The sequence below is a fragment of the Nothobranchius furzeri genome, chromosome 15 (assembly GCF_043380555.1).
Source record: "Nothobranchius furzeri strain GRZ-AD chromosome 15, NfurGRZ-RIMD1, whole genome shotgun sequence".
Lineage (NCBI taxonomy): Eukaryota > Metazoa > Chordata > Actinopteri > Cyprinodontiformes > Nothobranchiidae > Nothobranchius > Nothobranchius furzeri.
The window spans coordinates 29573608-29588083 of record NC_091755.1 but is presented as its reverse complement, the minus strand read 5'-3'; the positions used below and the strand labels follow the sequence as shown (position 1 = coordinate 29588083).

General features: G+C 45.0%; 1 protein-coding gene across 2 annotated transcripts in view; it reads right to left on the bottom strand.

Moving 5' to 3' along the window:
* The window catches only part of casz1 (castor zinc finger 1), a 212189-nt gene that overhangs the window by 49724 nt on the left and 147989 nt on the right, over positions 1–14476 (bottom strand). The window lies entirely within an intron of this gene.

The window sequence follows — 14476 nt, the reverse complement described above, 5'->3', positions numbered from 1 at the left end:
TTGATCCAGTCATTTTTTATCAAACGTTGCCTAACTTTTATGATACTTTCAGCTGCAGAAGATAACTGCACTGATCTGAATTTTATGCTCTTATAGGAACAACTATCAGTACAAAACACGAAGTCCTGTATTTTTGTTTTCTTTTTCATCATTTATTGCAGCCTGTAACAGGATAAGGGTATCTGCACTCGAGGCGTAATATCCCGGACGTGCTGCTGGTATCATTTGAACAGAGGGTGGATCATCTTTATTTGAGCCAAACAAAGTCTGCTAATGACACAAAAAATTGTACTTGACAGAGAAGCCTCCAACGCCCAACGAGGCTGCTTTTAAAATGTTGGCAAGGATTAATAAATAAAAGAGGATGTTCAAAGACCAGGACACGGATGTTAAATAAAGCCAAAAGAAGAAAGCGGGCTCACTTTAAAGCACTGATAAACTAATGAGGTAATCAGAGTTGTGCTTTTAGTTGACTCCTATCAGTTTGTGTTTTTTTATCAGTGGCAAATCTCCCTTGACAGCAATCCTGAAATCAAATACAGGTTTCCACGGCAGGCAGAGCAAAGCCGTTTATATTTACTGGAAATAAGGATGATGCACTCGGTCATTACTGCCTGGCTGTGTTAACTCGAATGCAGCTGCTGTATTAAACGTTGGAGGAGCGGCATCACAAGGACAAGTAAAACATACCTTAAATAGACTACAAATGAAGTCACTTAACACCCACTCGTTCCCTCGCCACCCCGTGCTCTGGCTGCCTTCAAGTGAACACGCTTGTGTTTGACTGGCTCCCGCTCTGGTTCCAAGTTGTCTTTTCCTTTTAAAACAGACACCTCGTCTGTCAAGGCACAATAGGGGTGGTGGTGGTGGTGGTGGTGGTGGTGTGTGTGTGTGTGTGTGTGTGTGTGTGTGGGGGGGGTTCCCTTAAATGGCTCCTTTTGACTACTGATGTGTAAATACAAATGGATCTGTTACTTCCAGCTTTCTTTTTGCTGCTTGTTTTTCTCCCTTTTTGTCTTTGCTTCCTCTCCGTCTGCCTAAACTCCTGCAAGACCCCCCCCACACACACACACACACAACACACACGCGCGCGCACACAACGCGAAGGTCTTCTTATGACCCCCACATACACACACACACGTACTAAAACACAACCATCCACATGCATTTAACCCCACACCCCCTCCTAACTTCCCCAACTCCATTCCCCCTGCCTCTATAAAAACACAAATATGCCATAACTCAGGCGGCGCTGCCACATCGCCTCCATCTTGCCCTGCACCGGGGAGGGGGAGGCCTCTCAGGAAGGTCACCAACAAATGGTTTTCCGATTCACTGCCCCTGAAATAATTTTGTGTATTAAAAACCTGAATCTGCACTTTCTGGCCTGAAAGCTTTTCTAATTATTCCAGTGTCCTTGGGACAGACACAGATCCTTCACACACCGGAGGAAACAAGCTATAGAGCAACCACTCCAGCCACAAACACCCCTCCGCCACCTCCCTGCCTCTCTCTATCCCTCCATCTCCCCACCTCCTGTCTTCTCTGCTCTCCTCTCCTCTTTACAGCCACCCCCCGCACCCCCTCCCCCTCCCCAATCTGTTTTCAAAGCGTGTCTGTCCTTTATTAAATTGTTTTCTTTTCCACATTATCAGTTGCCATGGAGACCTCATCTCTCGGATTATTTGAATTTCATTATATCTATTGATTTGGGAGCATTTCATCTTTTTTATTGTTTTTCTGTCAATTTTCGAAACGAATAACCATCTAATTTGCGTCAGCGCTGATTACGTTCGTCCCTCAATAGAGGTCGGCAGCTGCGCCAGGGAAACAAATCAATGGAAAAACATCATAAAACTCGAAAGTACAATCAACCAGGATATGGGTGACATTCCGTGGTTGCTGAAACGAAGTCATCAAAAAATATATACTTTTTTCTCCTCTCCCCCATGCGCCTCAGCACGTGAGGGGGAGAAGTGAGGAGGACACGTATGTGTGTGTGATATATGACTATATTTCAGTAGATAATACACCATGGTGAATTTCCATACTGATAACAGCCCCTCCCTGCCCGACTGAAACAAAAATTGCTTACTGTACCTAAATAATTTATGTAATTTTAGCATTTCTATATAAATTTTTTAATAAGCTGCTTGGAGCAAAGTGGCCATTAACAAAACACACAGCTGTCCAATGGGCTAAGCCCAGCAGATCAATTGCACTTTTTTATGACATGATAAAATGCTTTTAAAGCAATTTACACAAATATGGAAAAAATGACTTCATGGGGCTTCATTTATTCATTAGGACGTGTATTAGAGAGAAGAAAAAACCTTACAAAAGCCAGACAGGAGAGATTGTCTCGGGCCTAACTGGAACGGACTTGCTGCCCTCTCCACAAGGACATAAAGTTTCATTACTGATGCACGCAGTCAAAGGCAATTTAGCAAACACAGTGTGCAAAAGAAAACATCAGCATATTGCAAGTGTTCTCGTATTAAGCAGACCTTGCTTGCTGGTTTCCAATTTTTATTCATTTTTCTTGGGGGGGGGGACGACATAGGGGGTGATGGATTTTTCTCCTCTCCCTTGTTTCTCTCACCCTGACCAGTGTCACCCTGACCCAAAGCAAAGGGGGAGGCAGCCTCAGTTACAGGGACACGTGCCTTCTGGCCTGCAGGGCCGAGCCAAATCATGAGCAGTACAGTGAGGCCTTTGCACTCACGCACGCACGCACGCACACACACACACACACACACACACACACACACACACACACACACACACACACACACACACACACACACACACACACACACACACACACACACACACACACACACACACACACACACACACACACACACACACACACACACACACACACACACACACCACAGCCTTAGTTACATACAGAACACAATGCTCATTATGAGAGAACGCACTTACACACATTCTAGAATGGAGTCTGGATGGATAGGAGTTGTGTGTGTGTGTGTGTGGGGGGGGGGGGGGGGGTTATTTGGAGGCTAATCTTATTTCAAAGCCTCCTCTTCATGTGCAGACAATGTGCCTGTGCTGCTGCTAAAGGCTCCATGTTTGCAACACATGTCAACATTTGACAAAGCACCCCTCCCTCCTCCTCCCGACTGTATTCTCTTGCCCAGGCCTCTAAAATGAGGGCGCTAACAAATTAGCTTTTCATGTTTATTTGTGTGTGGGTGTGTCAAAAGGGGAGTGGGATAAAGGGAGATCTCATTTTCTAAGGCACTAGTTCTCACTCTGAGAAGATGAGAGTGAACGAAAACAGAAAAGGCTAAATGTTTCAGAGTCACGATTCTTTTACTGATTGCCCCCGGTTGTCTCTGTTGTGCCAAACACGACCTTCCCCTCTTTCAGCCACGGCAGAAACACGGACGACTGGATAAACACTGTTTTAGATGAATCTCCTGGCAGTGATTACAGCCCTCCTCCGCCCCAACAGAACTCTGCTCTACAGGATCTTTCTGACACCAAACTACCGTAGAGACAAACCGCAGGTGTCTGACGTGTTTGATAGTGCCCCCACAACTTAATAAGTATCAATATTAAACTGCTATGAAGTTCTTGCATTCAGTGATGTGTTAATAATCTGCAGCCGAAAGAGGATGGACAATGTTCTCATGTCCAAACGCTGCTGTAGAAAAAAAACTTTCTGCCACCCTTGCAGTTTGGGCTTTCCTCTCCTCGACGAAACAAAAATAACACGCTTGTGCCTCAAACTAAACATTCCCACACTGCTGCCCGCCAGGTCTCCAGCACCAACTGTCTGATTCAAAGTTTTTTTCCCCCTGTTTGCTGATGACACTCACGTGATTTTCTAAAACAAAAAGCCAGCTCATCATCATCATCATCATCATCATCATCATCATACACAGAGCTGCTGAGGATGGAAGTAAAACTGATTCCTGTGTCTGAACAAACAAAAAGTGATGCAGTGATCCATGTTGTCAATGTCCGAGCTCTAAAAAGCACGATTACAGAAGACCTCGACTGAATAATTTAAAGAGCATAATTATTGACCTCTATCTGAATTCCTCTGAAAGGTACATTAAGATGTAGAAAAGCACAGGTGGTGGAAGAGGAACCGAGAGTAAAAGTGTGTGTGTGTGTGTGTGTGTGTGTGTGTGTGTGGGTCTCCCCAGGCCTCCCTAATGCACTCTCCTGCTGTACTCTAACTTCCTGTGGACCCCTAATGTGCCCACTGCTCGCTGGCCTGATGAAGACTACAGTTAATGAGGCCCCTGTTTCTGAAATGAAGTATCTCTGAAACCATCAACATGCATTACAATCAAGCTGCCACCCCTACAATCACACACACACACACACACACACACACACACACACACACACACACACACACACACACACACGTATGTACAAAAACACAGAGTATCAACCTCTGTCCCAAATCTACCCAACGAAATTAAATCAAGTGTTCCGACATTTAGTGCCTCAATATTTTGTGTGTGTGTGTGTGTGTGTGTGTGTGTGTGTGTGTGTGTGTGTGTGTGTGTGTGTGTGTGTGTGTGTGTGTGTGTGTGTGTGTGTGTGTGTGTGTGTGTGTGTGTGTGTGTGTGAAGACTAAGTGTATCACTGGTAAAATGAAAACCAGGATAGATGAGAACACATTAAGGATGTTGAATTTTTGAGCGTGTGTGTGTGTGTGTGTGTGCACTGAGAGACTGGCAGGAGGAGGACGGGGGTGGGTGGGTGAGGGTGGGCTTGGGGGAGGACACACCAGGATGAGGTCTTGCTAATTAAAGGAAAATATTTGTGTTTGCGTAATATTGCTGATGGAACCTGGAACAACTTCTGCTTCCAGTACAAGCTTGCTCTCTAAAGCGATTTGGTGCTTCTCCAGTCCTCTTTGCACACATTTTAAAGTTCTGTTGTTAAACATTCTTATTGTGACATTAACTTTTCTGCTTTAAGAAAACTGATTCCACAAACATCTACATCTATAGCAGGATTCTGCTGCGTTTCACCCTGTAATGACAGAGGGCACTGAAACAATTAGGGGACTTGTGCAGCCTCCTGAATGCCAAGGACAGGTGGATTAAAGTATTAAAACAATCGCATTTCAGTCTTGAAATAGTCCTGTGCACGACTCAGCACCACGCGCCTCTGCTCAAGTTCAGCTGCTGGCTCCATAACGCCACAGGAGAGGGCTTGAGGAAAGAAAAAAGCCCAATCCCATTAGCTACAGTACGCACATCTCAGCAGACCTGCAGTAAACGTGCACAAATCTCAGGGATGATTATCCCCAAAAGCTCTCAAACGATAATGCATAATCGAACGTTCTCTGTAATCATACTGTCAATTTGGGTGTCCCCATTTGTGTTGGAAAGCATTTGTTTCCAAATGGAACAGTAGAGTCATCAGAGGACACGTTTAATCTCTAATTAGAGACAAGATACCTGGTGTAGAGGTGAATTATTTAAGTAAAAACAAAAATAAGATAATAGCTTTTGCTGAAAATGATCTTAGGAAAGTAAAATAGAAGTCTTTAAAAATGAAGAATTTGTCAAATCTGGCTATATTTCACTACATTTGTATATGATTTTAAAAAACCGCTTTATAAATGATCCTGCTAATATAATAGAAATGGTATCTTATCAGCGAATGGACCCGTTTCTTTGTAGATAGCAGATTAATTTCATCAACTAAGCAGCTCTTTAAACTGAAGCATCCTCTTAGACAGATGCCTCAGAGGACAAACCGAAGAACGATGAGAGAAAACGGCAGACGTCAGTCTGACAAACCGGCTTCTAGAAAAGCAAAACTACAATGGCTTCAAGTTTATTTATGTGCAAAGATGACAGAAACAAGAGAAAATCAAGTAAAGTTGTTTTTATTTAATTCAGCAATGATTAAGGTGAGCTCTTTGAAGAAATCTAAGCCTCTTAGCCCACCTCCTGCCATCTGTGTCTCCGGTATGAGAGCTCTTGAATGTTCACTCGTTTGCCTTCTGGAGGGCAGAAAAAAATGTGTTGCCAATTCGGTGAGTTCACGTAACAAAGTCAGCCTCCAGTCACAGTTGTGCCATTAAGGTGGAAGAATCTGTGATGGGAAGCGGAACAAGCAAAGGGAAACGTGTGCCCTTCACTCTGGTACAGTGAAGACTTTCTTAACCAGATCTGACAGCCAACAGATCCCCGGCAATTGGGGTCAGTTAAAGGAAAAGTCGCTGGAGTTTTGTTTGGGCGTTGGCTTCACAGACGTCGAGGAAATGCTGCCCACCGCAGCATCAAAGGGGATTATGGGGCAATCTGCCACCTGTAGCAGAATAAGCGTGAGCCCTTTTATGTTTCTGCTCGTATATTAGCAAAAGAAAAACAGCGAGACAGCGTCGATGTACTTTTAACTTTAAAGGGCAGCAGAGGTGTGTGAGGCGGGGTGCACGCTAGAGCAACAGCTTATTTAAATCAGAGCTGGGGGGCATTAAAGGTTAGCATCACGCCAGTCGAGCGAGAACACCAGACCCGTAGTATAAAATAAAAACACAGCTGTTCTGGAGAACAGTTTGCCTTTTGTCATTCAACCAAAAACACACAACTTGTGTTTTTGCCGTGGCTTTCGGTGCCAAACCTCGTTCCCCTTCCACGTCTCTAATTTGTTTGGGGTCTTGTTTCTGGCCTCCGCCTGAGAATGTTTTTATTTTTTCCTCAATAGTCTGCTACCTTTTAACCGAGCCGCCCAGTGCTTGACCCACTGCCGACACTTATTTTCAGCACTCTAATTGTCGTTTAATCACATATCAACCTGTCATTTAAAGACCCTCTCTTTTATTTCCGGGAGGGGCGACATTTGCATACGTTGTAAAACTAATTCCGACTGAAAGCTCCAGTGGCTGTGAAAGCAGGCGCTCTTTCTCTCTCTCTCTTTTACTTTCACACTCGTGTAGACACAGTTGGGCATGAGAGAGTAGCACACACACACACACACACACACACACACACACGGAGTCTACAATATCTCACCTTAACAGACAAAAACACACATAGGCAAACGCCGTACCTGATAATCTCGATTGAGGTGGTTTTATCACATCTGTTAACAGTGTGTGGTGACACGTAACGTGTTAGAATAGGGACAGTGACAAGAGCGATTCAGGGAGCAAGTACTCGTGCGAGCCAAAGCAAAGGTGACAGTGAATGTATAGTGTTATAGAGGAGTCAATTAGAGTTAATAATGTATCACTCTTCCAAATGTTGCATTCATTTATTCACACTTAGATAAAGCTTCTGCAAAATAGGTTGCGCCGGCGTTGCTGAGCAGACGACGCCATGTTTACATTATCACCCTTATACGTCGGCGAGCGGCGTTCTGCTTGAGCGGCGGCGGTGCAGCGACAGGTGGACCGGAGGGAGTGAGAATTGTTCCATTCAGGCCCAAGGAACGCCGGCCCCCAGGAGAGCCCCCCCTCTAATTACAGAGCGGGAGAGAGACGGCTCTTTGTTCTACATTTTTTAAAGTTAATTGATAAAACAGAGCCGGGGTGGAGCCGGCGTCTACGGGGAGGAGCGGGTGAGGCCGGGATGAGGTGAAGGGGGTCCTTTTGGGTGAGAGCCTCTGTGGCGTCGTTTTGGGATCTCTGCTTTCGTCTTTCATCAGGAAACACACAGAACTTGCATGAAAAAAAAATCCTGGTGAGCACAGCCAACATCTGAGAGGAAGTGGCATGGTACCCACTATTGAATCATAGGAAACTCGACGTACCACATGGCTCAAATCCATATAAACCTCACAGGAAATCAGTAGTGACTCTTTAAATATGAGTATAGACTGAAAACTTTACTTTAGCAGCTTTTCAGTCACAAGATGAAATCCTGACTGACTCTAAATATTATTTAGATGTTCCTAAAAATAAAAGATCAATGAGTTCCATTTCTGCCTGTGCAGGATGGGCCGATCTTATTTGTCAGTGGTTAAGTAGCTGTAACAGGCTTTGCCATGCCAGTAATCTGCTTCTGCTCATTTAGGCTACCTGCAGTCAACAGGGGCCGGGAAGAGCTGCCGCGGCGGCCAAATGGAGTCTGAATATGTTACAGAGGCAATTAAGCATGTTGGCGTGCGTGTGTGCACACACAACAGTGTTAGAGGGGCTTAGTCGGGCCAAACGCGCCTCATTGAAATGTCCATCTTAAAGCCACCCAAGTTCGTCATCTCCCCCGCCCTCCGACAACCAAGATGCTTCAGGACTGTCAAAAGCATTTTCCACAAAGCTGAGGAGGGGCTAAAGAAAAAAAAGGAGAAGAAGAGGACCTGCCGCTGTCACACGCATGCCTGCGCGCGCACAAACACACACACACACACACGCAAGGCCGTCAGGTAAATTAGATCTGAAAGCTGACAATTTCTGACCATATTTCCTTGATTATTTCAAACAAATGCACACCAGCCGCTCTAAGGAGATTAAAGTGACATAAAAGTCCCGAGTGGGAGGAGGGAGGGCAGAGAATCCAGGTCACCCCCATTTGTCCCCCTGCCTGACAGCAGCTATATCGCTATCCAATCCAATAAAAGTCCCCCCCTCCTTTTGCTTTAATTAATTTTACAGCTAGCTTGCTTAATTACTTTCAATCAAAATCCTCTTGCCATCACAAAATTAGAAATGGTTCAACTCCATTAGTCTAAATTCTTCATTTACATACACAAAGACTGTCAGCTCTTGCTAAGCAAACGGCCTCCTGCTTGATGAGATTGTTTTTTTCCACACACTCTATCACTCTCTCTCTCAGTTACACACACGCGTGTGACTGTGGTGTTAATTTTTCTGAAAGGAGAAAAGTAGCATTAAATTATTTGAGTTCCTTTACTTAAGACGTTCTCCGCCTAATCAGAGTTCAGGTAAGCGGCGGCGCACGCCCGCTAAGACTTGTGAACGTCTACGGTGCCGTGTCAGAGGAAAACTCCTCGACCTCAAAGGAGAACAACAGAAAATAGAATCTGGACTGTGGAGGACGGATGGAGTTAGCAATGAAGCGAATAACTGGTTATGCTTGTTTTCTATGAAATCGGGCATTCCTCCCAACAGAATCAAACAGAGGTCCAACAGAGATGCTGTTCGGTGTGATGAAGAGCCCTGCTGCCCAATCACTTCTACTCGGCACGCAGGCGTCCTCTCCATCACACACGCACTGCCTAAGGCCTTCACATCATCAGGAATTAAGGACATGCAGATAGGGTTTGTGCACTGACCAAAGTGAAAACCCTAGCACACACACACTTCCACACACTGCCGGTGCCATAATTAGGTCCAGAGATGAGAGCATTAAACTAGTGTAATGCACTCACCGCTGCAGCAGACTACCGCAAAATGTATCGACACTGAACCTAAATGCTCGTCAAAGATGCCTTCCTGTTGCTTTTTATTTCTCCAGCCGTGAGCACGCTTCAGAGCAGGGCTAAAACGTGCAACACCAGAGGCGTTGATCTCCTGCGCTGGTATTATCTTACAGCTGCTGCGGTGAAGTGGAGTTACTGAAGCAGCAGTAACAATCCTAAAAAAGTGGCAAATGTTGCTTTTTTTAACTGTGAGCATGTGTGTGTGTGTGTGTGTGTGTGTGTGTGTGTGTGTGTGTGTGTGTGTGTGTGTGTGTGTGTGTGTGTGTGTGTGTGTGTGTGTGTGTGTGTGTGCGTGTGTGTGTGTGTGTGTGTGTGTGTGCGTGTGTGGGACTGAGCACCACATAGGTCTGATCTGGCCTTTTTACTCCATCTCTACAGCCACTGGTTTCCTTTGCCCTCCGTAACCAGTCCCCATTAACACTGTTAATTATCTAAATCCATCATTCTTGGGGAAAATGAAGACTGCCTCTTTAATTCAATTTAATAGGATCATTTTCCAACTTGCTTTCACTTTAGCCCCAGCTGCCCGCCTACTGGTCCCCCACTGTGTCTCCCCCCACTGGATATGTGGCTCCTTTTGGCTGCATCTTCCCTGGTCTGGCTGTCTCCCGTTGGTGGGAGGTGGGGGGTGAGGAAGCAAAGGGAGGGGGAGGCTTGGTGGCAGTGATGGACCGACGTGCTGTTGATCTCTCGTGTCTTGTCTTGGCTCGGCTGGTGGCAAGCAGCAGTTCTGGGTTCCCAGTCTGCTGTGCACATTTCCTGCCTGCCACACACACACACACACACACACACACACACACACACACACACACACACACACACACACACACACACACACACACACACACACACAGACTCCTAGTACCAGCCATGTTCACCGGGGCTTAGCTAATCCTGTCACATCAGGCCACGTTGGCAGAGTTGAGGTCTTTCGCAGCAACACCCTCCTCACACACACACACACACACACACACACACACACACACACACACACACACACACACACACACACACACGCACACACACACACACACACACACACACACACACACACACACACACGCGCGCACACAACACATTCCTTCCTTGACTCCTCTTACTCACTTTCACTCCCCGTCTTACCTTTGTTCATTTGACAAAGTCTCAGGGTTGAGTACCGATGCGGGACGGCTCTTCTTTGTGTTCCAGCTTTTTTTTTATAACAACACAACTTATTATCATTTTAAATAACAACTCATTATCATAAAAACTGTTTGAGGGGTTTAAAACATGATACCATAGAGGACATTTTTTATTTTCTCAGCCAACCAAAAGACCTGACACATCACCCAAACGTGTCACTTTCTCTTCATGTAGTCACGACTTGTTATGGAATCAAAACAAACTCACTACGTTGTTTTTTCCTTCACTTTTGCTGATTTTCTTTAAATTATCTATTTTTCATAGGGTTAAAACAAGACATCATATTTAAAAGAAAAAAAAAACCAACACAGCATCCTAATCCCGGTTTGAAATTCTCTTAAGGGTTTGTTAAATATTAGCTCCTCTCATCCCATTAGTCAGTTGGAGGGTAAATTTGCCCCCATTTCCACAGCCGTCTAAATCTCACCGGACTAAATCCACTCAAACCAACACACACTCATGCACCACCACTTTCCCAGACTCTCATTTGAGACTGACTCTGGGAGAGATTCAAATGATTTTAGCCATGATTTAATTTGGTTTGTTAACGGGTGATGTCAGCACAATGGGAGGCGAGCCTCTAAATCCACTACATTCACCCAAAATACCCAGATGAGATAATCATTGGTGACGTCTACGAAAACACTTATTATATTTGCCCATCGCCCGGCTGAAGCTGTTAAAACTCATCAGTGTTATTCTCTTCTTTCTCCCCTCCTCTCTCTCTCTCTCTCTCTCTCTCTCTCTCTCTCTCTCTCTCTCTCTCTCTCTCTCTCTCTATCTCTCTCTCTCTCTCTCTCTCCCTCTCTCTGGGAAAGAGAAAAGAAAATAGCTCAACTTATAGTCAAAACTGTCACCCCATTTAAAGAGACAGAGCAACACTGTAATGTGGAAAGAGTTCACAAGGGGAAAAGACAGGGACTATCGGGTATCTGCTCAATACTCATTCTGTCGGCACCCAATACTAATTAAATAAAACATGCACAACTTTTTTTATTGGTTTTACAGAGATCAACAGTCACGGGGAAGCCAAAAGAGCATGTTGCGTTCTGTAGTTACACATGTGAAAGGGCGTGCTGCTGACAAGGTAGAAGAGGAGATAAGAAATGGATCAATGTGAGCCTTTCTTATAGCTTAATTTGTTTTAAATCTAAGCCTTATTTACACACAGCCCTCTGACAGCTCACGTCAGCTCTAACTAGCAGGGAGCTATTTAAAAGCTGCACGGTGGCAGCCTGGAAGCAAAAGATGCCACCGCACGAAACAAAGCAGCAGCTTCCACTTTGCAGCGCAGCAGACCCTCGAAAGTGGTCCAGCGTGCTGTTTTAAATGTTAGAAACGGCAGCGAGGAGAAGAAGGGTAGGGCTGCAGTCCTAATCCGGCGAACACAGTAAACTCACTATATCTTTAGTACAGAGGCTAGCCCCGCAGAGGCAGGGGTCAGCATATGAAACACGCAGGTTATCTGCCTCCCGACAGGATATCCTCATGGATCAGCAGTGGAGGATGTTGACCCGCCCCGTTATTAAAGAGGCTAATCTGTTCAACATGTCAATGCTAGCACTTTTAGTTGTGATTAATAAAGGAAGACCCCAGGAGTGCTGTGTGAGCTGATTTTTATTTTTATTTTTTTACTGCCCCAGGTTGTTTTTATTTGGTTTGTATTTTTCGTGGTTTTTGCTGTTTGGAAATTCAACAGTCCTTTTCTCCTATTAGAATAAACACTCTTAATTATTAACTTTGCTAACAGAACTATTATTATTATTATCTATGAATCCTCTTTAGTAGCTTTGTGTGTTTCTGCCACTTTTAGCCAGTGGCAAAATCTGACTATGGCATCATTAAAACCAACTTTATGTTTTATGGAACAATGAGGATGCGACGCCTGATTCTGTGGGCATTTAAGTGATGCTTAAAATGTATGGCCCAGTGGCTTTCACAGGCTGGTAGTAATGGAGCCGCTCTCTAACAGACTTGTATTCTAAGTGCCCGGTGCTGCGTCTTAATTTGTAATCTAGTCAAACCAATTGTCCGCTAGCTAAAAAGGTCACCGAGACAATAGACTACACCGCCTCCCACAATGTGGCGAAAACCCAGGGTGTCTTTTGTAGCTTTTTAACCAAAGATGTAATTAAGACACCTTCATCTTCAGGGGTGAAAAGGGCCCCAACAAGCCGCAGACACAAGGAGAAACTTAAACAACGCCGGAAACGGACAATAAGGCAGAGTGCTCTGTTAAGAGGTGAGATTCACCTGTCTGTCTGACTCGCGGGGTGTCACCTCGGAGGGCGAGTTTACGAGCTCGTGCAGCCGGCGTGTGATTTTATACGATGTGACCAACAACTGTGGCAAAGAAAGCTTGTTGGGGAAAAGTGAGCGATGCAAAGCAACGCCGCAGAGGCAGAGGGGGGACTTAAAGGACGTGATTTATCTGGGCTTGATTGCGTGTTAATCGAGGTTACGTGTATTAAGTGGAATCTAATTGGAACAGACACTGGCAGTCTGACAGATCGACATGATGCAGATGGATTGAGGAGGGGGAGTAAAGGGGAGTGAGGGAGACAGGGGAAGGATGACAGGACTGTAGCGCAGTCGAGAAGAGAAAAAACATGAAACAGAGGAAAATGAACGCAGCATTTTCTTTATACATCCGATCAAATCAAAAAAGGTTTGCGACACCAGAGAAGAGGAAACCACCTTGAAGGAAGTCGGACATAAAGGAGGAAGCGTCTCCTGCCGGGGTCATTCCACACGCGCCTCGTGATTGGTGGATAATGGGACGTGTAGAGGAGGACACACACGAGTGAGGTTTTGAGTGACATGACACGGCGCTGGAGTTTGCCCTCCCCCAACAGTTGCCACAAACATTCATTTCTGTCTGCTTTATTGGAAACGAGGGTTTAAAAAATACCTTTCCAGAAAGAACACGAGGAAAAGAGGTCGAGTGACAGCTGCCGGAGCATTTCTCACCTCGATGCGGAGACGAGCAACTGTTCCAGCGCTCTTTCTGAGTCGTTGCTTCTCCTGACAGGCGACAACTGTTTCCAACGCTCTCTCCCCAAATCGGTGGTATTTAGCGAGCGGGCTGAATGAAGCTTTCAAATGCTGCAGGCGTTACGAATCATAAAAGAGGACCACCTGTTATGGTCGAGCAACTGCTAAGTCATAACTAATATACTACAGAAGAAGAAGAACTTTGTTCAAAGGGCAGAAATTTGAATTTGAAGCCGTGGACGTATTTTGAAGCGAGAGTTGAACCGGTCAGTGTGTCTATAATTGGCAACGGGGGGGTTCAAAGTGTGAGTGACAAGAATGGCCTCAAAGCAGCTCAATCCCAGAGGCAGAAATGACATTAAGGGTTAAAAATATAGGCTCTTTATAATTAAACCTGTTGGGCTGGTAGCTGATCCAAGTAAAACTCACAAATCAATACAATTACTGAAAGTGTAAATAAAAGTTTAAAACCTTTGCCTCTGAGCCTCTGCGTGAATATTTTAGCAGCATTTCAAACTTCACTCATCAACACAAAACGCTTAAATTGTTCCCGACATGATCCCATCACAGCACAGAGACAGGAAAGTTGCTTCGGTCATCGCTTGATCTGATCCATTCTGACTGTTACACTAATGGCATTAATAAGGGCAAAATTGCTATTTGGAAACAGGATTTTCACCCTCTTCATTTGGTTAATCTTGTCTTTCTCTACCAGCAGGAAAAAAAACAAAGTGTGTGCACTCCCCGCCATGTAAACGACTATAAGGTCATCTCTGTTTTCCAGACTTGGCGAACATTGTCGATGGATTGCAACATTTTGCATGGATAAAAACAACAACGCTGGCTATGAAATGTGACTCCCTGCGACATCTGATGTGCTCACCAGCTGGCCCTGATGGTGAAATGTCCC